Raw genomic sequence first — 27,733 nt, 5'->3', positions numbered from 1 at the left:
ATGGACCAAACCAGGCTTGAACTCTGGTGTGATTCCCCTTACAGACTGAGTTCTGGAACTGATATCAGAGAAATATTGCCATTAATTGTGTTAGGATTTTAGGAGGCAACGCATGAGAGTCGCCCTTGGAAAGAAAACTGAGATCTAGGAACAGGGTGGCTTTCCACAGAGCACTGGGAATCTCAGCCAGGATATCACATGATTTTATTTTGAAAGACGTGGCAGCCATAGTTGACAGTCAAAACACACATGGACCTCACATTGTAGACTGCAATAGGCCTGGCTTCTTGTGACCTATTGGCCACTTTTTGGGAAGCCTTGCCTGTGAGAGTTCTCCAGAGTTTTCATTGAAATGAGCTTCCCCACCATTTTATGATTCCTAAATGAATTGTAACCCACAAGCCTTCAACATCTTCCTTGAAAAACAGCTACATAAATTCCATGAAATTTTTCAAATTCCCAAGACCAGGTGGCACCGGAGAACCTTTGGATGTCCTGTTGCTGATCATGAGTGTACCAGACAGTGCCTTGATTTACTGGGTTTCATTAAAATGGTGTAGAACAGATTTGCCAGTAAGTTGGAGCCTGCTGATTAGTGTGCCTAGAGCAGTGGTGTGCAGGTGTGTGATAATACATCTGTGGTGGGGCCATGTGGATCTGCCATTAGCTTCAAAATGGCTTGTGACTGACATGGTGTAGCCAATAGACACTTATTTGTAAATGCATCTTGTTATATGGAGAGATTTCAGGGCAATGTTCAGAATCATGTTGCTATGTATAAGGGGGCAAGCTCTGTGGGATATTAGCCTGGTTGATGCATTCCCCTGCAGACCCTGACCCAACACACGTGACAGAACCCCCTTCAGCACTGTGTCCCAGTTGAACTCCTTGTATTTTGTGAAGAAAATATGAAATTCCCAGTGCAGCAGGAAGAAAAACCACGAAAAGTGGAGGATTAAAAAATGACTTCACTGTCCACACGGGGAGACACTTAGCCCACAGTGGCCACATTTTACCAACAAAGAGCGAATTCAGCACTGCTGCCTCATGTTCATTGGAAAAGAAGAAACCATGTCCTCCAGGTCACATAGATGCAGACGCAGCTTTGATGGTCTCATTAGAAAAGAATCTAAATCTCCTGACAACAATATATATTTCAAGTGCCAAACCTCAGAGGCAGTTCCTCAAGAAGTCTTCAGGCCGAAAGAGCTCCATGTTTGTGGAATGTTTACCCTGTCCCTTACTTTTGGAAACTATTCTACCACATCCAATGTTGTGAAACCCTGAGCATTTTTCATTCCAGATATATATTAACAGATTTTTTTTACTCTTCTCCTCTATTTGTGTGTTATTTGGGGCAAAAGTAAGGTCAAGGCATTATTCTGGATGAGAGTGGGAAGATTGTTGTGTAGCACATATTTGCATACACATTGGATTCATTTTCCTATTTTCCACTCGAAATACTGCATCCCTGACACTAATCCACACCCTACTAGACTCTGACTACTAATCCTAATATGATAAGGAAAACAACAAAACAGAATAGAAATTCAAAATTTCAGAAGAGGCATGGTGTATAGTTGGACATGCCTTTTGCAGGATAAAGGGGAGCTGTAAAAAATCTAGTAAATTTTTAATTGAAATAGTTCTCCATGTGTTTTAAAGTTAACAAATATGTGAATTTCTGTCTCCCTTTCTCTGTAGCCTCTTCAGCACATATATTTTTATATGCACATATAGAATCCTACCTGGTATAACACGTACATTTTTGTGAGGTGGCTGACTTGGCAAATACAAATTGTGAGAAGAGATCACTCCCCAGAAACACTGTTGGAAGTGAAAATTCACCCTATGTGTGAGCTTCCTAAGAGATCCAGATTATACATAAATCCATGTTCAGTAAAATAAATATTTTTTCATCTGTGGATGATATATATTTCATGATGAATTTCGATTGGAATATATTTTGCTAATTGTTAATGTCTCTGTGGTATATATATATATATATATATATATATATATATATATATATATATATACACTCTCCAAACTATTCAAAATATGAAATATATGATCTACATATACATTTTATCACAGAAATATTCTGAACAAAAAATGCAAAAGACACAATATGATGGTACCAAAGAATAAATGGAAAGTGAACATGGATTACTAAAAACATCCATGTCCAGGTTGCCTAATGCTCTCAAATGTCAATCATATTGGTGACTACATATTTGTTGCTTCCTAAGATTATATATTCAAACTCAACCCTGTTGAAAATGTCTAGTCCTATGATTCACTTTATACTTTGCCTGATTTCCTAATCTCTCTAATGATATCTGCTTTCCTACATATTTTTCCAAGTTCACTATTGTTACTGACACTTCACATGTGCTGACATTGACATTCACTCTCTAAACAAAACCCTATTGTTAAAGAACCTTTATTCCAAATCCTATACACACTCTTCTTCCTAAAACTTCCAACTATCTTCCTATTCCTACCTACTATCCCTTTTTGACTAGATGTTCTCTTCGACATTCAATCATCCAAGGTACAAGGTCCTATGCCATTGTATATCGATTTATCTGAGATATGTTAGTAGCATGTAATTCAAAGTAAAGTATCCCAATCAAGGGCCCAATGCCCTTCTGGGCTTCAAATCTTACTTAGATTTCTGTTTTCATACATATATTTCACCTCTATATTCTTATAAATCTTAAAGGTTATCAATATTATAATTCATCCAGCAGAATGACTCTTAACCCAAATCAAAAATGTTATTAACCCTTACCATACACAGTTCCCTCAATCTAACTTTACAAAAGAGCAGGAACAGAGTTGTTCTTAAAATACAGGAATGTAGGTGGTCTTCCTCCAGCTGAGAACCTTAAAGGTCCATGAAGAAATGATCACCGAAGAAGATGTACGCAGATATGTAGGACCTGAGTGAGCAAAAGTCATCTTTCATGGCAAAAACCTGGTCAGGATAAAGGGTAGTGTCTGAATAAGCCCCTCTTTTCTTAATGTAGAGAAGATGGACAAAACCAGGCCTGTGTGGAGAGCTGTTCCCGGGTGCCTACGGTTGATATTGCATTCTAACTTGTGAAAGTGTCACAGGAAGTAGGGGCAGCCTCCATCTCATGGGACCATTGGAAGCAACTATTAGGACAAAGTGGTTGCCAAGGTAGTGGCCTCATTCAGTTTCTGAAGGAAGTGACCTCACCACACTTCCTTGGTGATGGAACTCTCTGAACATGGGATCCAGGAAGCCAGGCACCCAGAGCCAGTCCCAGTCCCAGTCCCAGTCCCAGTGGTCTCACTTGTTTGGATTTACCATGGACATATTCACTCTTTCATGGTACCTACTGATGTGAGGATGGCCAAATGTGAGAAAAGCTCTGAAGAGGGGTCTTTCCTGAGAAAGCAGGTAGTGGCTCACCGCTGACTCTTGACAACTTCACAGAGTTGGACAAGGAGATCAGTTCTGAGACAGAACAGGTCATTTCAGGGGAACATAGTGTGACCCACCAGTCAGAGGACACTCCAGATTGTCATAGACCTAGTTGCAGGAAGTAGGTGACTTTGAGTGTGTGGGTGTGAGTTTGCGGTTTTGTCTCATGTTCTGAGAATAGGTAGGAATGGCGGTTTGTTGGGTTTGGAGTGAATAACTTCTGTTCATGTATGTGGATTTATAATCAACTTTTAACAAGATTATACTCATAAATATTCATTCACCTGAAATACATATTTGTTTCCTAGAGGTGAAAACTAACTTCAGTGAATGGTGCATATAACTCCTAATATTTCTACAGTAACTGATCCAGTTTAACATCAATGCAAGTAGATTCTTATAGGACATGATATGTGTTTTGGAGTTTTAATTCAACACTGGTACATTACTATTTCTTAAGTTTATGCACATTACAGTATATATATTTCATCCACAAGTTCACAAATTTATAGGCATTTATTTCACTTTCAATCACTTCCTGCTTCAGAAAACATATATTCCTCCATGTTTCTTGACTGGTCTTTTCATGAGACTTCTTTCCAAACACATTATTTTTGATTTTCATAATCATTTTGAAGCAAAACTCACACATTCTTCATGAAAAGCCATAACCCTAATATTACAATTAGACGTATAACAAGTTGTTATGAATGATTCAATATCAAAATATGATTTCTTATATATTTTCAGTTATCAATTCAATCCATTATTTAAAGTGGAAGCAGTTATATTATTTATTAACTGTATGGTCTATTAATGCATTATCTCTCTATTCATAGACAAGGGGTACACCTATTTTACCTTAGATACTAATTTATACATCTTCAAAATATTCCTAAAAGAAATGGTGGAAGAAATACTCATGTCACCAGATCTACATATACATTTTATCACAGTAATATTCTAGACACACAAAAAAAACAAAACTCACCCTTAAGATTGTACCAAAGCCTAAATGGAAAGTGAGCATGGATTACTAAAACTTCCATGTCCAGGTTGCCTAATGCTCTCAAATATTAATCCTATTGGTGAGTACATATTTGTTTCTTCCTAAGATTATATATTCAACCTCATGCCTGTTGAAAATGTCTAATCCTATCACTCATTTTATACTTTACCTGATTTAGTAATGTCTCTATTTATATCTGCTTTCCTACATATTTCCCCTGTTCATCATTGTGACTGAAACTTCATGTGTGCTGACATTTACATTCACTCTCTAACTGAAACCCTATTGCTTAAGAAGTTTTGGTCTAAATCCTATACTCACTCTTCTTTCTAAACCTACCGACCATCTTCCTAATTCTACCTACTATCCCATTTTGAGTGGATGTTCTCTTCGACATTCATCATCAAAGGTACAAGGTCCTATGCCATTGTATATCGATTTATCTGAGACATTTGTGCAGAACATGATTCAAAGCTAAGCATACCAATTAAGGGTGCAATGCCCTTCTGGGCTTCATATTTTCCCTGGATTTCTGTTTTTATACTTATATTTCACCTATATATTCTTGTAAATATTATAGTTTCCCAATACCATTATTCGTCGTGCAGAAAGATTCCTAACCCAAATTGAACATGTTATTAACCCTAACCATACACTGTTCCCTCAATCTAACTTTACAGAAGAGCAGGGACAGAGTTGGTCTTACAATTCATGAATGTAGGAGATCTTCCACCTGTTGAGAACGTCAAAGATCCATGCAGAAAGGATCCCTTGAGAAGATGTAGGCAGCTACGAAAACTTGAGAGAGAAAAGTCATCTTCTATGGCAAACAACCTGGTCAGCATGAAGGGATGTGTATGAATCAGCCTCTCTCTTCTTAATGTAGAGAAGATGGTCCAAACCAGTCCTAGGTGGAGAGCTGTTCCCAGGTGCCCATGGTTTATATACCATTCTAACTTGTGAAAACGTCACAGGAAGTAGGGGCAGCCTCCATTTAATGGGACTCTTGAAAGCAACTGTTAGGACAAAGTGGTTGCCAAGGCAGTGACCTCATTCAGTTCCTGAAGCATTGACCTACCTCACTTCCTTGGTGATGGAACTCTCTGAACTTGGGATCCAGAAAGCCAGGCACCCGGAGCCAGTCAAGTCTCAGTCCCAGGGGTTTAACTTGTTTGGATTTACAAAGGAGAGTGTTAGTCTTTCTTGGTACCTTAAGATATGAGGATGGCCAAATACCAGGAGAGCTCTGAATAGAGGCCTTTCCTGAGAAAGCAGGTAGTGGTTGACCACTGGCTCCTGAAAACTTCACAGAGTTGGGAAAGAAGAGCAGATCTGAGACAAGACAGGCCATTTCGGGGGAACATACTGTGGCCCACCAGTCAGAGGACACTCTGGATAGTCACAGAGTTTAATGGGGGAAGGATGTGCCTTCGTGGGTGTGGGTGTGAATTTGTGGTTTTGTCTCATGATCTGAGAATAGGTAGGAAAGGCGTTTTTTTTTTTTTTTTTTTTTTTTTTTTTTTTTTTTTTGTAGTGGACTGCTTCTAGTAAGACGTTTGACAAGGCAAGTGTTTCTATGTCTGTGTATGCTACTGTGTCCGTGGTTGTAGACATTAGAAAAGAGAATGCAACAATTGATGTGTCCTGTATAGTAGAAAGCTTCCCAGCATTCATCCTGCCCAATTTATGAATGGACTGCCGCTTGCCTTATAAATGGGCAACACCTGCTATCTTCCAAAGTTCCTGTTTTCTTCCTGAATTCTCGCCACTCTCCAGAATAGACTCATGGTTTTTGTCCAAAATATGTACCACCTCCAAGCTCTGTGACATGTCCATGTACTGGGTAGCTGAAGGGAATAGCGAACATCTTTGAAAACTCAGATATCAGTGTGACCAGGAAAGTCTCAGTGGAGAAACCCTGCTTTGGACCTTTTTCTTACCTATTGTTCTGTTGCTTTGAATGTCAGGAAGGTCTTTGCCTCAGGCCACACCTTTGTGAACCCTGAAGAAAACAGTTTTCAAATGGAAATTAATGGGCATCACCTGTGGCTCTTTGCTTAATTGCTTTGGAAAAGGATGTGTCTGAATCAGCCTCTTGGCCCTGTGTGAGGCTGTGGCTTAGATTCTCAGCATCTGATTAATCCAAAGACAGATCCCATGTGTGCATCCAAAACCAAAATTGCTAAAAGAGCAGTTATTGTGAATGAAGTCTCTTGACTTCATTTCTAAGGTTCCTGATGCCCATCAAGTGAGAATAGGCATCCTTTGGGTAAAATGAGTTCTTCAAAGCCCTGCGGAGGCTAGCCCAGAGGTTTTTGGTTTGTCTCATGACTCCCAAACATATAAAGAATCTATACCTGATATTCAGTAGGCCTCAAATTGGAGATGCAGAGCAGTATTAACAGCAGGCCTATTTGATCACTCTTGGTTCACAAGAAGGGTTTCCAGGCCACCCGGACTTTAGGCAAATGAGGGGCAAAGGAGCTTATTTTTCACACCGTCTTGGGCTGCACCCCTCATGGAAAACTCCAGCCAGAAGTTATCATGAGTGTCTATATGTAAGAAGATGAGGGCCATGTGGGTGTGTTTTGGTTTTTATTGTGGTCATTTTTGTGGCGGTTGGAAGAGATGACTGGGCCGACCTGGGCTTGAACTCTGGTGTGATTCCTCTTAGAGACTGAGTTCTGGAACTGACCTCAGAGAAGTACTGCCATGAAATGTGTTGGGATTTTAGAAGGCCACGCATCAGAATCACCCTTGGAAACTGAGATTGAGGTCCAGGGTGGCTTTCCACAGGGCACTGGGAATCTCAGCCAGGATATCACATGATTTTATTCTTAAAGACTTGGCAGCCAAAGTTGAGAGTCTAAACACACATGGACCTCACATTGTAGACCACAGTGATCCTGGCTTCATGTGAACTTTTGGCCACTCTTTGGGAAGCTTGCCTGTGAGTGTTCTCCAGAGATTTCATTGAAATGAGCTTCCTCACCATATAATGTTTCCTGCATGAATTGAAACCCACAGTAACTCCAACTTCATCCTTCAAAAATGGCTATATAAATACCATCAAATTTCTGAAATTCCCAGACCAGGTGGCACTGGAGAACCTTTGGATATCCTGTTGCTGATCATGAGTGAAAGAATTCCCCACACAAAGACACTTCATAGGAGAATTCCAATTTTATTGCAAAAAGCTGTGTGCTTATATAGAACTAAAGGGGTGATGGTAGGGCTTAGATAAATGGCAGGCCACCCGTTTATTGGCAAGTTCTTTCAGATATCAGCTCCGGAGCCAGGGAATTAGTTCTCATTGGGGCTAAGGTTCCCCGCCAGAGAGATTTGAAATTGGCGCCAACGGGAGAGTTCACACGGGCGGGAACTTTTTGCATCACTGCAGAAAAGAGGAAGGTAGGAAGAAGAAGTCCTTAGGCACCATGTTGCGGTTTTTACTCTGGGGAATGGCTGCCGTTTATACTTTTCCCAACATTCCTCCCTTTTTGTTTTCTTAGGAAGTGTGGCGTCATTAGTCAGATCTGGCTGCTTCTTGCTGTTTGGGGGCGCTGTGGGGCCTAGAATGGAAAGTGGAGGAATTCTCGGGGGGCAGGTCTGGGGATATCATGGCAGTCAGAAAGAAAACCCAGTGGCTACAGACAACTACTTCCATAGGGGTGAAGTCTATGAAAGTTCCCTGAAGCCACAAGTTGTCGATGGCATGGAACCAGTCCTGGATGGAGGAGTTTGTTGGTATCAGTCACTGGTCCTGTTACAGAGACTCTGGGAAATACTGGAAGCGTTGCCTGGACATGGCGTCACCAGCACCTGAAGAAGATCAGAGTGAATAAAAACCGAATTAAGATAAAAATTAAAGCAAAGGTCAATTTTTGGCAGAAGTACCATGTTGGGGGACTGACAGAGAAGAGGCCAAGGGCCATGAGGAAACTTAGAAGGACATAAAGACTCATTAATCCAGAATGGAAGATTAAGAGGTTCTCCGAGCTCGTTGTCTCTCGCTGTCTGATGTCCGTTGCATTTCATCATGCCGGGTAGTGAGCTTCAGCACTGAGTGAACTGTTCTCTTGGAGACGTTGGGGGTTCATAGGTCATCAGAGGCTGCTAGTGCCTAAGCAAAAGCTGGTTGAATGTTTGTTTAGAATTTTTTTTGCAGTTGGGTTTGAAGGCACTTCATTATGCAGGGCAAGAGAGCACAAAAAAGGAGCATCCCAATAAGGGGCCCCAAGATTGGTAGTAAGTACATGGCAAGAAAGGATTGGAAGAACCCCATTATGGGATTGGAGGTGGTAGGTTTGAGCAATTGGGTCGATAATTCCTGCAATTTAACAACATTTTTTTTCTATTAGCCCAGATTCATTAACATAATTGCAACATTCCTCTCTGAGGAACAGGCATGTTCCCCCTTTTTCTGCAATGAGAAGATCAATTGCCCTTCGGTTCTGTAAAGCCAGTTGTGCCAATGAAGTAACTGCCACTGCAAGGAGCCCAGAAACTGAGCAGTGGTATCAAGTGCTTCCTGCAGTTTTTGTTGCAGGTCATTGGATGCCCATAGAGCATGACCTATAGCTTCACCAGAGAGTCCGAGACTCGCCACTGAGGTTGTTAATGTGAGGCCTACCAGAACCGGCAGAAAGACTGCCCTAAGGGTGCATGAAGGTAGGGCCACCTGTCGGAATTCGGTGGGAGTATACAAAGACAGCTGAGGAACTACAGAAACCAAGAAACAGGTGCCAGAGACATTGATCGTTGAGGTACTTAAAGACCCGTTACACCAGAGAAAATGTCCAGGTTTCATAAATCAGGGCTCGATGGGGTGCTAAAGCTCAAGGAACAAATGGGTAAAGAATTCATTATTGTCAGGTGGAAACAGATGAAAGGAAATAAAGTATTGGTGGAATAATTTTCCCATAGTGGGATACGTGTCACATGTAGGGGTTTTCCTTTCTTAGAGAAATTGTAGGTTTTTGCTGAAATATTTCCTGCCGCTAATGGGACCGCTGCTAGAAGTGGATGACTAAGTGAAGCACAGAGAAAGAACTGAGAAGTAGGCACAGAAAGAGGGGTGGAGTTTAATAATCAAAGAGTTTGGTGTAGCAAATTGAGCCATGTGGGAGGGGGACCTGAGGGGGTTGAAGGCTCTGAATCCTCTTTGAATGAGCTATGGATAAGATCTCGAAGTTTTGATTCTGACTCCTTAATGTGTTCGACTACCTGGATGGTTGTCTTAGGTGGCGTAATCAGGGTGCGGCCAACAGTCATCCACATTGTGGGTCTGGCTGAGGTTGTCCGAGCATAGACAGCAAACTCAACATAGTCCAGACGTTTGGCCTTGGGGTCAGGTATATCTAAAGTATACCATCCATTGTTATTGGATGAAGAGCCTTTATATTACTTTAGGTAACTAGAAGTCCACCTTTCATGGTAACCAAGTGAGTGGTAAGAATAGCTACCACGTTCATCATGGAACCTGCATGATTTATAGGGGCACCCATTATATATCTCAGGCCACCAATAACAATAATCTTTTGTTTGATCAAAAAGGAAGCAAATTAAAGGCCAGTTCCAGCTACCAGGGACGAAGTTCCTTGAAGGTGACAATTTTAGGGAAATAGATGTGCAGTTGTGGATGAAGCAAGCAGTTGCATCCACTGCGTGGACATTCTGTATGCCATGTTCATAGTATCATTCCCGAAGAGTGAAAAAATACATGGTAGCAGAGGAGGGTAAAGACCAGTCCCGACAGAGCACAGAAAATAAGCAGAGCACACAAAACAAGCAGTTAGAGAAGACTAGGGTGTTGGGAGAGCTCATTGTGCCTTCTTTAAGAGAAATTGTTCTGCGGGGAACACCGTGTTAGCCGCAACTTAAATGGGTGAGATGGGTGTGGAGAGCAGGAGTAAAGGGGAGGTTCAGGAGGTGATTCTTGGAGTTCCTCTGGGGTGGTCCTGTCATCAGCAGGTGGGACCTCTTGGTGATATGGCTTCAACCTAGATATGTGAATCCAAGGGGTGAGACAGTTGTCTGATAAGGAGAGTTTGGTGGAGTTGGGGGTACAGAGAATGACAGGATAGGGGCCTTCCCATTTTGGGGGAAGAGGCCCTTTCTCCTCTGGGGTATTATTATAGACTAAACTTCCAGGTGTTAAGGGAGGAGTGTTTGGAGAGGAGACTGGGTCTGGAAGAAGCCAGTCCTGATATTTCCAGAGTTCCGAGCAAAGATAAAACAAGAGAGGCAAAGACAAATCTCGGGTGAGAGGTCCTTGTGAAATGACCAACCCAGGGGGGATAAGAGGTCTTGAATACCTTATCTCAAAGGGAGAGAGTAAAGATGGTTTCTTAGGTAGAGCTCTGATTCGAAACAAATCCAAGGGAAGGAGTTTGACCCAGTCTAAGCAGTCTAAGTTTAATTCCATTGTCAATTTGGTAAGGACTTCCTTTAGAGTACGATTTACCCTTTCCACTTTCCCTGAAGCCTGAAGGTGATATGGACAGTGAAAATGCCACTTGAAGGAGAGGGCTTGAGAGACCTTTTGTGTGATCCTAGAAATAAACTCAGGGCCATTGTCAGATTGTAGGAAATTGGGCATTCCAAACCTGGGGATGATGTCTGTCAGAAAGATTGAAGCTACAGTGGAAGACTTTTTATTGGAAATGGGAAATGCCTGAACCCAACCAGAGAAAGTGTCCACAAAGACAAGGATGTATTTAGTGTGCCATACTTTGGGCATGTTGGTGAAGTCTACCTGCCAGTCAGCAGTGGGAATGTGTCTCCGGGCTTGGTGGGAAGGGAAAGGTTTGGGCCTTAAAAAAGTATGAGGGTTGGCCCGCTGACAGATCTGACAATTAGAGGCTATATTCTGTAGCATGGCTTTGTCAGAGGGCGTGAGAGAGAAGAAGCTCTGTAAAAAGAGGGTCAAAGACTGAGAATTGGAATGGAATAGAGTATGAAGGAACTTGAAAAGATCCTTGTTATTACTGGAAGAAGTAGTGGCTTCAGATGAGATGTCTAAAGTGGCCATTATATGTCCCCCAGGGGGGGCAAAAATTGGAAGTGGTGGCAGCCATTCGTGCCGCCTGGTCAGCTTTGGCATTGCTCTCAGTGATAAGAGAGCCGTCCTTCTGATGGGACCTACAATGGACAACTCCCAACTGGGTGGGTAAGTGGGAGGCCTCTATCAGATTGGTTATAAGAGCCGAATTAGTGATCGCATTACCTTTGGTGGTAAGTAGTCCTCGCTCCTTTCATATTGCAGCATGGGATAATAAGATATGGAAGACATATTTTGAGTCAGTATAAAGGGTGAGGGATTTGCCTTGTGCTAGAAGGCAGGAACGAGTGGCTGCTATAAGTTCAGTCTGCTGGTTGGTAGTTCCTGAAGGTAGAGCTTTGGCCTCTATAATCTCAGTGGCTGAAACTACAGTGTATCCAGAGTAATGAGTGCCATTCTGCCTAAAGAAACTGCCGTCAGTGAACCAGATAAGGTCAGGCTTGGTGAGTGGTCCCTCAGAAATGGAAGAATGACAGGGGAGGAAATCATCTAAGGTTTCCAAGCAATTATGAATTGTTGTGTTAGACGTGGGAGTCATTGGGAGCAGTGAGGCAGGGTTCAGTGCAGAGCAGGGGAGGAAAGTAATATTACGGTTTTCCAGAAATGAAGTGAGGAGCGACAGAACTCTGGATGGAGGGAGGGTTTGAAGGCCCTTATAAGCTAAAAGATCCTTCAAGTGATGTGGGGAGTGAATAGTAGTTCAAGGGGCCTCAAAAGTCAGCTTAGAGGCTTCTTTGTGTAAAATTTGTCCAGCAGCCAGAGCTCTTAAGCACGGGGCCCACCCACAGACGGTAGGGTCTACTTTATTGGACATATATGCCAGAGGTGCAAATGTAGGCACATAGTTTTGACCTAAGACCCCAAATGCTTGCTCCCCTTTTTCATGGACATATAGATGAAATGGTCTTGAAAGATGAGGAAGGTGAAAGGCAGGTGCCTTTAAGAGGAGTTGCTGAAGCCTGCAGATGTGGTAGTTAGGGGTGGAGGCAAGAGATTCACTAGGGGGTCCCTTTGCTAGGTCATACAGGTTTTTGGCTAGAAGAGAATAATTTGGGATCCAGGCCCTAAAATAAATGCTAGTCCTAGGAATGATAGTATTTCAGCTTTCGTATGTTGCACTGGTAGATCAGAGAGGAGTTGCCTCCTATCCAGTGTTATTTCCTTTTTCCTAGGTGTAAGGCAAAAAACAAGATAGATGAGAGAAAACTGGAAAACATGGGCCTTGTGGGGAGACACCCTATATCCATTGTATGCTAGGAAATTAAGAAGCTGGGCAGTGTGGGTCATCGACATATTGAAGGAGAGTAGAGTCAGGACAGGTCGGGTGAAAGGATGTGAGGTCCTGGGCAAGAACTTGGCCAAAGAGATGGGGCCTATCCCTGAATCCCTGTGGGAGGACAGTCCAGGTAAGCTGACGAGAATGGCGGGTGTGAGGGTCAGTCCACGTAAAAGCAAATATATCCTGAGATTCTGATGACAAGGGAATAGAAAGAAATGCATCTTTTAAATCCAGAACCGAGAAGTGGGTAGTAGTGGCATGGATCTGAGAGAGGCAGGTGTAAGGGTTGGGCACTAGCGGGTGGATGGGGACCACAGAGGAGTTGACAAGGTGAAGGTCTTGAACCAGCCTGTAGGACACATTAGGTTTCTTAACTGCCAGAATGGGGGTGTTGAAAGGAGATTGTGTAGGCCTAAGATACCCCTTTCGTAATAAATCCTGGATGATGGGTTCTAATCCGAGGAGGGCTGTGGTTGTGAGTAGATATTGTGGTTGACTAATATATCTTGAAGGGTCGTGTAAGACGATATGAATAGGACTGCATTTAGCCATAGAGGGTGTAATTGTGTCCCAAATCTCAGGGTTAACTGGTTTAGATAGTCGTGGGAGACTGCATGAAGGAGGTGTATCTGCCCCTAGGAACATCATGAGAAAATGAGAGGTAGGAGAATGTGGGGTGATATGTGAATGATGACTTTTAATAGTGAGAGTATGTCATTAAGACATGACAGCCATCTGGGGTTTCTGGGTCGAGTTTTGTGTACTTTTGAAGGGCCTTGGTTAGTCTATCCAGGAAATCTGAAGGTGTTTCCTCCTTCCTTTGAATGACCTCCTGCACCTTTTGAAAGTTAACAGCCTTACGGGTGGCCTTTTTCAGCCCCGCCAAGAGACAGGATGTAAAAAGGTCACGAAACTGTAAGCCTTCACGGGTGTTGTAATCCCATAGGGGATCCTGCTCTGGGACAGCTTGAGGGCCTGTGGGGTGGGTAGGATTGGTGCTATGATTTTCATCAGCATGGGCTTGGGCTAGCTCCCAGACCCATTGCTTTTCCTTGGGGAGAAGTGTATTGGCCAAGAGCATGTAGATGTCATGATGAGTGAGGCTACATACTTGCAGGACCCATTGAAACTCCCGAATGTAAGTGGTGGGGTCAGTGGTGAAAGAGCCTAACTTACTCTCTAGCTGAGTAATGTCCGACATGTAAAAGGGAACGTGGACTCTGATGACACCCTCGGGACCAGCTAGCTCACGAAGGGGTGCGATTGTCTTGGGGGTGGGAAGGAGTCCCTTAGACCTGGTAACAGGAGGACTGAAAGAGGCAGGCGGCGGGCAGGAAGGAGAGGGAGAGGAAGGGAGTGTCTCTGTGGAGGAGGAGGAGGTGGAGCAGGCAGAAGAGGGCCAAGGGGAGGGGAATGAAACGGAAGGCGGAGGATCTATGTAATTAGGCAGAGGAAGAGGAAGGTATAGTGGGAGAGAAGGGGCAGATGGGGCTGGGGGATAAGGTGGGGGTTCATCTGCTTGGTCGAATGAGGAAGAATCTGTGAAGTCAGGAATAGAAGTAGGGGAAGAGAGGGGTTTTCAAGCAAAGAGGACCTGAGAGGGAGGGCAAAAGGAGCAGAGAGCAGGGTGCTGTGTGTGAAGGCTAAAACCTTCAATGCAGGGAATCTCCCTCCACTTTTTCAGATGCTGGCATTAGTTAAAAAGGTCCCGGAAGAGGTTTGGATCTAAGGAGCCTTCTGGTGGCCAATGATTGCCATTATCCAGTGGATATGTAGGCCAATTATGGGTACAGAATTTGATTAAAAGTTTGGGCTTGATGTCTGGTGTGAGGGAGAGTGTGGCCAGATTTTTTATTAAACATTTGAGAGGTGAGTCTTCAGGTGCAGACGAAGAGGTGCTCATAGTCACAGGGAGAGATGGAAGAGAGAGAGAGAGAGAGAGAGAGAGAGAGAGAGAGAGAGAGAGAGAGAGAGAGAATTGGAGTAAGCGAGAAAGACAAAGAGAAAACCCGGGCTGGAACGGCTTCCAGGAAGCTCAGGGCAAACGGGGGTCAGGTGGGAGTCCCCAAAATGAACAGCCATCACGAGGAAATACAGAGGGCACTACCTGGTCATCGCCAGTGAAGTGCGATCTGTGAAACCAAAAGGAATTGGAGCCAAGGGCAACCTGACGTCAGGAAAGTTTTCGACTGCAGCAGAAGAAGTCAGTAATGAAAACAAAACTCTGGCTCTGACAGAATGCAGTTCCAGGCCGAGAGTTCAGTTTTCCCAGAGCAGAGAAGCAGCTTCAGCCAGACACAGCAGCCCCACAGGATACAGCAACTCTAGCCGGCAGCAGCAGCGGCAGTGGAGCAGGAAAATCCATAAAGCCTCTGGTGTAAACTCAGAAGCCTCATGCCCCAAAAAGAAACGTAACACCAGAGGGTCCACTGCAACTAGTAAAGGTCTTAGTGGGAGGAATTCCCTCTCCCCTACCAGGCGTCTGGAGTGTGCTGGACGATCACTGTCACAAAACCAGTGGCAGCCTGAAGGGAGTTGGTGAGCCGGGGTCAGGGGAGGATTACTTACATCAGATCAGTGGTGAGTGCAGAAAGCTGGCGTCTGAAAAGAGCGGACTAGGGCAGAGTTTCTCGGCGGAGCGGGGGACGGGGCTCTTGTTGGAAAGAGCTCACCCGTATCCTCTCACGGGGCACCAGAATGAAAGAACTCCCCACGCAAAGACACTTCACCAGAAAATTCCAATTTTATTGCAAAAAGCTGTTTGCTTATATATAACTAAGGGGGAGATGGAAGGGCTTAGATAAATGGCAGGCAACCCATTTATTGGCAAGTTCTTTCAGATATCACCTCCGGAGCCCAGGAATTTGTTCTCATTGGGGCTAAGTTTTTCCGCCAGCGAGATGTGAAATTGGAGGAGGCGGGAGAGTTCACACAGGAGGGAACTTTTCACGCGGCTGCAGAAAAGAAGAAGGTAGGAAGAAAAAGTCCTTAGGCGCCATGTTGGGAATTTTCTCTGGGTTATGGCTGCCATTTATACTTTTCCCAACAATGAGTATACCAGACAGTGCCTTGATTGACTGGTTTTCATAAAAATGGTGTTTAACAGAGATGCCAGAAAGTTGCATCCTGCTGAATAGTGGGCCTAGAGCAATGGTGGGCAGGTGTGTGATAAAACATCTGTGGGGTGGCCATGTGGATCTGCCATTGGCTTCCAAATGGCTTGTGACTGACATGGTGAAGCCAGCAGACCCTTATATGTAAAGGCATCTTGATATATGGAGAAGTTTCAGGACATTGTTCAGAATCAGGTTGCTATAGTCAAGGAGGCAAGCTATGTGGGATAGAAGTCTTGTTCTTTTATTCTCCTGCAGACCCTGACCCACCACACGTTACAGAACTCCCTCCCGCACTGTGTCCAAGTTGAAAACCTTGCATATTGTTAAGCAAATACAAAACTCCCAGTGCAACAGCAAGAAACACCACAAAAATGGAGGATGACCATATGGTTTCACAGTCCACATGGGGAGACATTTAGCCCCCAGTGGCCACAGTTTACCTAAAAAGAGAGCATTCCGCACTGCTGACTCATGTTCATTGAAAAAGAAGAAACCATGTCCTCCAGGTCTCATAGATTCAGACACAGCTTTGATGGTCTCACTAGAAAGGAAGCTAAACCTCCTGACAACAACATATGTTTCAAGTGCCCAACCTCACAGGCAGATTCTCAAGAATTCTCTAGGCCAGTAGACCTCCATGTTTGTGGAGTGTTTACCCTGTCCTTTCCTTTTGGAAACTCCTCTACCACTTCCAAGGTTTTGAACTCCTGAGCATATTTCATTCCAGATATGTATTCACAGATTTTCTAACTCTTCTCTTCTAATTGTGTCTTACTTAGGGCAAAGGTATTCTCAAGGCATTGTTCTGGATGAGAGTGGGAAGATTTTTGTGTAGCACATATTTACATACACATTGGATTCATTTTCAAATTTTCCATTCAAAATACTGAACCCCTGATACTAACCCATACCGTACTAGACTCTGACTACAAATCCTAATATGACGGAGAAAAATAACCCAAATAGAATAGAAATACAAGCAGTTCACAGGAGGCACGGTGTATATTTTGTCTTGCCTTTTGCATGATATAGGGTAGGAGTTATAAATCTTGTCAATTTTTTGTTGAAATAGTTCTCCATGTGTTTGGAAAGTTAACAAATATGTGAATTTCTGTTTCCCTTTCTCTGTAAGCTATTCAGAACATGTATTTTAATTTGCACATATAGAATCTTGCCTGGTATCACACGTACATTCCTGTGAGGTGGCTAACTTGGCAGATACAAAGTGTGAGAAGAGATCACTCCTCCTAAACGCTTTTGGAACTGAAAATTCGAACTGTGAGTGAGCTTCCTAGTTGAACAACATTATACATAAATCCATGTTTAGTAAAATTATTATTTTTGGATCTGTAGATGATATATATTTCACGATGAATTTTGATTGACATATATATTGCTACTTTTTAATGTCTTTGTTTGTGTTTTGTATATATATATATATATATATATATATATATATATATATATATATACTCTCCAGATTTTTTAAAATATGAAATATATGCATCTTATTATTCACTCCCTACATTAATTCATGTTCATGTATGTGGATTTATAGTAAACTTTTCACAAGATTATTCTCAGAAGTATTCATTCACCTGAAATACATATTTTTTTTTCCTAGTTCTGAAAACTAACTTCAGTGAATGTTGCACACAAATCCTAATATTTCTCCAGTAACTGACCCAGTTTAACATTAATGCAAGTAGATTCCTATGGGACATGATGTATATTTTGATGTTAGTTTTTATTCAACACTGGTTCATTACTATTTCTTCAATTTATGCACATCATAGTATATATATTTCATCCAGAAGTTAGTAAATTTATACGCATTTGTTTCGCTTTCAATCACTTCCTGCTTCAGAACACATGTATTCCTCCATGTTTCTTGACTGGTCTTTTCATGAGACTTCTTCCCAAACAGATTATTTTTGATTTCCATAATCAATTTTGAAGCAAAACTCACACACTCTTCATGATAAACCATAACCCTAATATTACTATTAGATGAATAACTGATTGGAATGAATGTATGTATATCAATATAAGATTTCCTGTATTTTTTCAGATATCAATTCGATCCATTATTTAAAGTTGGAACTAGTTATATTATTTATTCACAGTATGGTCTACTCATGCATTATCTCTATATTCATAGACACAGAGTACACCTATTTGTATACCCAATACTAATTTTATGTCTTCAAAATATTGCTGCAAGAAATGGTGGTAGAAATACTCATGTCTCCTGATCTATATATTCATTTTATCAAAGTAATATTTTGGACACAAAAAGCAAAGGTCACAGTTATGATTGTACCAATGTAAAAGTCGTTCTAGCATTGGAGGAAGAGACAACCAAGAGACTGTCTCATGCAACAGCAAAGGGTTTATTGGGGGTCCAGCATGCTGGGGCTCAGAGCTCATTTGAATAGAGCCTAGAGCCCTTAGAACATCTTAAGCAGAGCTTACATACTTAACTTGGAGAGGGAAGGGAGGGAAATTTATTGGTGGTTCAGGGCGAATGGACGGTTTGTGTGCAACCGAGTGAGGGATTACATTCTGCAGTTTGGCATTTGGGGACAGCACATTCTGGGAACAAGATTACCAAACAGTTCTCAAGATTTCAATAGTGTTTTGTTAAGAATACAGAAAAACAGGAAGTGACAAATACCTATTTTATTAATCTTTCATTCCCCACTTCTTTTTCTGGTTACGTTTAATCATAAAAGTGATCATTGAGGGGTGTCATATTTTATGTCTGCTAGTGGGGTATATTGTTGTCTGATTACCAAAATTTAACTTCTCCAATTTGAGCTTGAAGAAATGAAACTACACGGTGGAGCAAACAGGGTCTACAGTTAGCAATAATATTATGATTATTAATGGACCATCCAGAGCTGATAAAAGCGTAGTTTACCAGGGGGACTGTGTGAACGAAGACTGTAACCACCCTTTTTTGGGCCTCTCTCTCTCGTTGATGCGCTTTAAGGCGTCTTCTCAATTTACTCATAGATAATTTTACAACCAGTATGATCGGAATAAAAACAACATTCTTCCCTCAATACAGCACAATGGCCCCCTTTTCTCATGAAGAGGAGGTCCAACCCTCGCCTTTTCTGTAAAACAACTTCAGAGAGAGATGTTAAAGATTCCTGTAAGGCTGTGATGGAGGTTTAATATCTTTAAGCTTTGGTCTACTGCTGCTTCTAATTGGGTCATTTGTTCTGTTCCATGGACTACGGCAGTGGTTCCTGTGCCCAGCCCTGCAGCAACTTCTATTCCTAATAGGATGGCTAAAGTGAGGAATACAGATTCCCGGCAGAACCGGGTTGTATGCCCCCCGCTATTTGATCTTAATTAACCTGCATCATGATAGAGCACTCTGGGAAACATCTGCACCATTACATAATTAATCACACCAGTTGACAATTTTATGAAAACATAAACAATGTTTAAGTATATAGAATTATACTCTTGTAGGTATGGACAGGGCAAGGCACCTAAGATAGCACCGAAAACAGAGAAACAGTCCTATTTGGTTGCAACTGGATATAGAGGGCATTGCTTCTGTTGTAATCAATTAATCCCTTGAACCCCAAGTTTAGGTAGTTTTAGAATTTTGTACCCAACATGTAATGGAAGGGGCTCAGAAGTTCACAGTCTGCAGAAGTCCACAAAAAGCAGCTTTTGTTTCTGTTTTTTTTTTTCCTCTTTTCTTGGCAAGTTAACTTTTTTAGGACACCTAGGAGAGGGAGAGCTTTTTTCTTCTCTTTTTTGTTTTCTCCCTGCCAGCTGTTACCATGGGGTCCAGTTGGTAACTTCTTTATCTTACAAATGTAGCCATCCCTGTGAAGCCCCAGCTCAAGGCCAGAGGCCTTGTTCACATATTTTGTGAAAAATTAGTAAGGGGGTGTCTAGCTTAGGAGTGCTGATTTTTCCAGCCAGTTGCCAAGTAGAACAGGCAACACGAAAAGAGGAAGTTTGTCTACATTGAACTCTTTTATAGGGACTCTTTTGCTGAAAGTCCTAAAGTCAGCCTTGGTGAAGAATTTTGGAGAAGGTCAGTTAAGACTTTTTTGTGGGCCTTTTACAGAGGGGAAAGACGGGGAAGGCAGGGGGTGAGAGCAGCTACGTGGATCTGTGTATGAGAAAGGAGAGATGTAAAAGAATAATGAGAAAGGGGTTTGAGATTTTCCTAGCAACAAAATCTTGAGCAGCAGAACAGGTAGAGCAGAGGGGAAGATGGGAGTGAGTATCCCAAAAAGTCTCTGAGGGACTTTAAATTCTTAGTAACTGTTTTTTGTGATGACAAAGCAACTTTAAAAGCCATTTTTATTACATCTTGGATAGGGGTCTGAGGGCTCTCCTCAGCTGGTTTGAGCTTTGGTATAGCTGGTAAGAGGACCTGTTGGGACCCGGTGCGGGCATTGACAGAAGAAGAGAGGAGTGAGTTGGTGGAGGGGTGCCTCACTACCTGCTACCTCAGCAAGGGGGCAATTGTCTGAGAACCGAGGTTTGGGTTTTGATCTAGTAATTGGAGGGGAGAAATCAGGTTGCTGAGGTGGGAGTGACAGCAGAGATTCTGGAGCAGAAGGCAGAGGGTGAGGATCTATTGGAGAAGCATAGTTCAGGATGTGAGAGAAGGAGGGAATTGGCCTCCACATAGGGGAATCTCCTTTCACCCTTTTGAGCACTTGCAGAAGTTAAAAAGGTCACACAGAATTTGAGGATCTAGAGACCCATCTGGGGGACATCAGTTTTGATTGTCTAATTGGTAATATGGCCAATGCTGTGTACTGAATTTTATGAGGAGTTTGGATTCCACCAGGCAGCCCCTGTATGTTCACATCCCCATGACTTACAGAAGAAGTCGGCTTTTGCCCCACATAGCCATGGCTGTTTGTGGTTTTGATAGTCCGCCGGGAAAACATATTAATCTAGGCTAGCCAACCTGCATCTGGCTCGTGTGTCCCTACATCCATAATGTTTGTTTCCATTATCTATGGTACAGAAGGCATTTAATGGAATTTTAGTGGGATCCTCTCCTTCAGGAATATCCCAATAGGAACGACCTATAGCCAGCTGACAAATGTCTGAGTGGAGAGATGGCCACCAGGTCCCTAAGGGGGCTGTATGTGAGATAGACCATACTTCTTGTCTAGTAGGATTTGTGATTAGCCATCGCTGCTGTACGGGCTGATGAGCATTAGGACTACTCGTGGCCAAGGGGAGAATCTATAGCCTTATCCACCTGGTGAATACACCATTTGAAAGGGTTACCACTCTTTTCCAGTATCCAGCCAGAATCTGGAGAGGGCGCAGGCTTGAGATGAGAGGCATGGATCCAGGAAGTGATTCCATCTACATATACCACTCTTGGTGTTCTAAGTAGCACCTGGTATGGTCATTTTCAGCCGGGTTCCAGGGATGACACCTGATGTCGTCTTATGTAGACGAAGTCTCTTACTTGATATCCATGTGGAGTCCCCTTGTCCCCAGGGTGGTAGGCAGTGGCCAGCTGTTTCCACAGGTATCGCTGAGTTCTTTTAAGAGCTTTCAGTCTGTCAAGCAAGTATTTCTTGCATGAAACAGTGCATAAGGCAGGAACATACTCTAATCTTTTATGCCGGTCTCTAAGCTTAATTTCGTTTAGGTCTCTTTAATGTTTCTATTTATTTTTTTTTCCTGTCCTGAGCTCTGGGGTCTATATGCACAATGTAACTTCCAATTAATCCCCAGGGTCCTGGCTAAGCTCTGACTCACCTGGGCCATGAACACCGTTCAATTAACAGACCCTATTACCTTAGGCAGGCCGTGTCTTGGAAAAATATCTTAGGATCTACTTGACCACCGTTTGAGCCGTTGTTTTTTTTTTTTTCTTTTTTTTTGTGAGAAAGGATTCAATCCATCCTGAAATTGTATCTACAAAGACTAAGAGATATTTAAGTCCATACCTTGCTGGCTTAATTTCAGTGAAGTCCACTTTTCCAGAATTGTCCTGGTCTGGTTCCTCATAGGTGCTTTCCTGCAGGAAGCTTGGAAGTGTAAGCATTAACCAATTGACAGAACTGACAGGCTTTTGTTACCCGTTCAGTTATTTCCTTTCACTGTGAGTGAGTTAGTCGAAATCTCTGTTCCTGATCCTTCAGGAATGCCTGCAGTTTCTTTGAGCCAAGGTGAGTAAGTTGATGTACATTTTTAACGTAGTGTAGGGCTTTCTGAAATTGCAGGCTGGGCTCAGTGAAGTTGAGGAGTTCAGTGTCAGTGTTTTAAATGTTATAAAAAGCTTGCTGGTGCTCAAGGGTCCTTTGGAATTGGGCATCCTCATTTAACAGAGGGTATAAAGGAGCAGCAAAGAACACAAACCCAGGTATCCATAACCTGCAAAAGCCAGCAGACCCAAGAAACTCTCTGTTATCCCCTGTTAGATGGGCGTGGTATCTGCACAATAGTTTGTTTTCTGGGCTCAGTGAGCCATCATTTACCGCCCCTAAGGGAATACCCCAGGAAGATTACTTCTTGCTTGCAAATTTGGGCCTTTTTGGCCGAAGCTCTATACCCGAGTTCAGCAATTTCAGATAATTGTGCTTGGGTCCCAGACTCACAGTTTTACTTGGTGTTGGCAGCCAGTAGCAGGACATCCACATATTGAAGCAGAGTGATTTCGGGGTGTGTAGTTCTGAAGTTGTTGAGATTTCTGTGGAGGGCTGCATCAAAGAGAGTGGGGGAATTTTTGAACCCCTGTGGGTGTCTAGTCCAAGTTAGTTGACCAGACATTCCAGTTTCTGGGTCTACCCAGTCGAAAGCAAACAGCAACTGACTATCTTTATGCAGAGTCAAGCAAAAGAAAGCATCTTTTAATTCCAGAAGAGTATACCATTTTCACTCAGCTACAGCAAACGGTTTATTTGGGGTCCAGCATGCTGGGGCTAAGAGCTCACATGAATAGAGTAGAGAGCCCTGAGAACAGCTTAAAGAGAGCTTATATACTTTCCTTGGAGAGGGCATGGAAGGAAATTTTTGATGGTCAGGGCGAGTGGGCGGTTTGCGTGCAACCAGGTGAGGGAGTACATTCTGCAGTTTGGCAGTTGGGGACAGCACATTCTGGGAACAAAATTAGCAAACAGTTCTCAAGATTTCAACAGTGTTTTGTTAAGCATACAGAAAAACAGGAAGTGACAAGTACCTATTGTATTAACCTTTCACCAAAGCAAAATGCAAAGTGAGCATGGAATACTAAAATCAACCATGTCCAGATTGCCTAATGCTCTGAAATGTCAATCCTATTGGTGTCTACATATTTGTTTCTTCCTAAGATTATACATTCAACTTCAACCATGTTGAAAATGTCTAATCCTATCACTCACCTTATACTTTGCCAGATTTTCTAATGTCTCTATTGATATCTGCTTTCCTACATATTTTCTCCAGTTCATCATTGTGAATGACTTTTCACATGTGCTAATATTTATGTTCACTCTCTAAACGAAACAATATTGCTAATGAACTTTTGGTCCAAATCCTACACTCACTCTTTTTACTAAACCTACCGACTATCTTTCTAATCCTACAGACTATTCATTTTTGACTGGATGTTCTCTTCTACATTTAATCATCCAAGGTACAAGGTCCTATGCCATTGCATATCGATTTATCTGAGACATCTGTGAAGAACATAATTCAAAGCTAAGTATCCCACTAAAGGGCCCAATGCCCTTCAGGGCTTCAAATCGTACCTAGATTTTCTGGTTTCATACTTATATTTCACCAATATATTCTTGTGAATATCGCACGTTCCCAATACCATTATTCATTCCGCAGAATGATGCCTAACCCAAATAGAATATGTTATTAACCCTAACCATACACTGTTCTCTCAATCTAACTTTACAGAAGAGCATAGACAGAGTTGGTCTTACAATACAGGCATGTAGGTGATCTTCCAATTGCTGAGAACCTCAAAGGTTGATGCAGAAATAATCCCAGGAGAAGATGTAGGCAGATATAAAGGACCTGAGAGAGCAAAAGTCATCTTCCATGGCAAACAACCTGGTCAGGATGAAACAATGTGTCTGAATCAGCCTCTCTCCTCTTAATATAAAGAAGATGGACCAAACCAGCCCTGTGTGGAGAGCTTCTCCTTGGTCCCTATGGTTGATATACCATTCTAACTTGTGAAAGTGTCACAGGAAGTAGGGGCAGCCTCCATCTCAAGGAACCCTTGGAAGCCACTGTTAGGACAAAGTGGTTGCCAAGGCAGTGACCTCATTCCGTTCCTGAAGGAATTGACCTAAGTCACATCTTTGGTGATGGAACTCTCTGAACTTGTTTTCCAGGAAGCCAGGCACACAGAGCCAGTCCCAGTCCCAGTCCCAGTTGGCTCACTTGTTTGGATTTACCAAGGACAGAGTCTGTCTTTCTTGATACCTAATGATTTGAGGATGGCCAAATGCAAGTAGAGCTCTGAAGATGGGCCTTTCCGGAGAAAGCAGGTAGTGGTCAGCCCAGGCTCCTGAGAACTTCACAGAGTTGGACAAGGAGACCAGATCTGAGACAAGACAGGTCATTTCGGGGGAACATAGTATGGTCCACCAGTCAGAGGACACTCTGGAAAGTCACAGACTTACTTGGGGGAAGGAGGTGCCTTTGTGAATGTGGGTGTGAGTTTGTGGATTTGTCTCATGTTCTCAGAATAGGTAGGAAAGTCAGTATGTTTGGTTTGGAGTGGACTGTTTCTAGAAAGTCGTTTGACAAGGTGAGTGTTTCTATGTCTGTGTATTTCACTGTGTCCGTGGTTGAAAACATTAGAAATAAGAATGCATCAATGGATGTGTCCTGTCTAGTAGAAAGCTTCGCAGCATTCATCCTGCCCATTTTAGGAATGGATTTCAGTTTTCATTATTGATGGGCAACACCTACTATCTTCCCAAGTTCCTGTTTTCTTCCTGAATTCTGGCCACTCTCCAGAATAGGCTCATGGTTTTGTGTCCAAGATATGTACCACCTCCAAGCTCTGTGACATGGCCATGTACTGGATAGCTGAAGGGAATGCGAGCATCTCAGAAAACTCAGATATCAGTGTGACCAGGAAAGTCTCAGTGGAGAAACCCTGCTTTGGGCCTTTTTCTAACCTATTTGCCTGTTGCCATGAATGTCAGGAAGGTCTTTGCCTCAGGCCAGCCCTTTGTGAATCCTGAAGAAAACTGTTTTCAAATGGTAATGAATGGGCATCACCTGTGGCTCTTTGCTTAAATGCTTTGGAAAGGGATGTATCTGAATCTGCCTCTTTGCCCTGTGTGAGGTAGTGGCTTAGATTCTCAGCACCAGTTGGATCTAAAGAAAAATCCCATGTCTGCATCCAAAACCAAAATGCAAAAAAGATCAGTCATGGTGTATGAAGTCTCTCACCTTCCTCTTTTAGGTTCCTGACCTCTATCAAGTGAGAATAGGGATCCTTTGGGACAAATGAGTTCTTTCAAGCCCTGCAGAGATGATTGGGTTTTCTCATGACTCCAAATCACATGAAGAAACTATACCTGACAGTCAGTAGGCCTCAAATTGGAGAAGCAGAGCAGTATTAATGGCAGACCTATGTGATCAATCCTGGTTCACAGAAAGGGTGTCCAGGCTACCCTGAGGTTAGGCAAATGAAGGGAAAGAGACCTTATTTTGGAAACTCTCTTAGGCTGTGCCATTCATGGAAACATCCAGCCAGAGGTTATGATGAATGTATATATGGAAGAAGATGAGGGCCTTGGGGGAGTGTTTTGGTTTAAATTGTGGTCATTTGTGTGGAGTTTGGAAGAGATGACTGGGTCCACCTGGGCTTGAACTCTGGTGTGATTCCCTTCAGAGACTGAGTTCTGTAACTGACCTCAGAGAAGTAATTGCTTTGGAAAGGGATGTGTCTTAATCAGCCTCTTGGCCCTGTGTGAGGCTGTGGCTTTGATTACCAGCACCGTATGGATCTAAAAAAAGATCCCATATCTGCTTCCAAAACCAAAATGGCCAAAATTGCAGTCATTGTTGATGAAGTCTCTCGCCTTCCTTTGTAAGGTTCTGAAAGAATAGAAGAAATTGAAATTGAAACGTAAAGAACCAGGTTCTGTAAAGTTTCCAGGCTGCACTCAGAACCTGAAATTCCTGTGGCAGTTAAGACAATTCCCGGAACTGCCCATTAGATGTGTGTTGAAATCTTCCCTGACCACATAGTTACTTAACAACCTCTTCCCAAAAACCGTGCAGCTCAGCACATATACATCTCAGAGCTACAACCAATCAGTTTAAATGTATACCCCTTCTCAGGGCTGACCAATCACCCCCTGCCTGAACTGTTCCCACCAATGAATGTGCAAATCATGCTTTAGAGTTGTTATTTGATTTTCCCAGGGTATACCGTGATTTGCTAAAGGAAGTTATGATGTATGTTAAGTCCCTGCCCTCTCTAAAGAATGTATATAAAATCTGCTCATGTTGTTCTCAGGGCTCTTTGTTCTTTGCTCCTCTGAAGTCAGCTCTGAGCCCCAGCATGCTGGACCCCCAATAAACCCTTTGCTGTTTCATGAGAAATTCTCTTGGTGGTCTTTTCCTCCGACGTTCGGCCCACCTTTTCATCTGGAGACCCTAGCTGAGTAATCCAGCAGTGACGAACAAAAGACCCCAACGGACTCCTTTCAGAGTAAGTAAGGTGCCTCTTTCTGGTTTCGGGTTTCAGGTTAGGGCTTGGCAAAATGGCTGTCGGTGAAGAACATTAGCTCTCTGCGACGGTGGCTGACAGATGTGTCACAGAGCCACAGGCCACGTCCCTGGGGGACACTCCAGAGGACTCGGGAAATTGAGGATTAGTAGTTTCCTCAACTCGGTTATTTTTTGCTTCAGGATTCGGTTTTCCAGCCCATCAGGTTTTGCTGGCTACTCAGTTTTGTTCATTGTCAGGAACTCATGTTGAGTTTACTGTCTGTCTTTATTGTCTAACCCATCAGGTTTTGCCAGTTACTCAGTTCTAATCTTTGTCTTGGACTCATGTTAAACGTTTACTGTTCGTCTTTGTCTGTGTCACGTTTGTGTATTCACTGTCCCTGTTTGAGTAACACCCATTATGGGACATTATGGGACAAAGCACTTCCATGCCTCTGTCCCTTTACCTTGATCATTGGACTGATGTCCGCTCAAGTACCAAGAATCTTTCTTTTTCAGTAAAATGCCGGACCTGGCAGACTCTCTGTGCTTCAGAATGGCCCATCCTAGGAGTCGGATGGCCCCCAGAAGAATCCTTCCACTTCCCTCTAATCCGAAAAGTCAGAGATATTGTCTTTCACCGGGGCCACGTGGCCACCCAGATCAACAGCCATATACCCCTTCCCCCACGATTCTATCATTCCAACATTCTGCTCCTCCCCCTCTTCCCTCCATTCTGAGTCACAAGACTGGACACTCCTCTCTCTCCATATTCTCTACCCTCGCTCCCCAACCCACAACATGTTCCAGATGATCCTCCCGCCGCTGACTCAGCCTCTCCGCTGCTAGAGGCAATTGGGCCAGACCCAAGCCCTCCAGGGGACTTCCCCGCAGCAGCAGCAGCCCCTGCTCCCCTGAAGGAAGCTGGGCCACCAAAATGAACCCGCAGGAGATGGATAATAGAAAACTCGGAAGCACCTGTGATGCTCCCTCTCCGTCCCTATGGGCCCATGAACCGACCCAACAGGGACCCCAACACCTTTGAATGTAGGTAGCATCTGTCCACTTATCGTCGTTTTCTAATAGTGGGTCTCTGAGTGGCCGCCAGAGGGCCGAATAATTTGGC

This window comes from Callospermophilus lateralis, chromosome 15 (genome assembly GCF_048772815.1).
Source record: "Callospermophilus lateralis isolate mCalLat2 chromosome 15, mCalLat2.hap1, whole genome shotgun sequence".
Classification (NCBI taxonomy): domain Eukaryota; kingdom Metazoa; phylum Chordata; class Mammalia; order Rodentia; family Sciuridae; genus Callospermophilus; species Callospermophilus lateralis.
The sequence above is the reverse complement of the archived record's forward strand: the minus strand, read 5'-3'. Positions refer to the sequence as shown.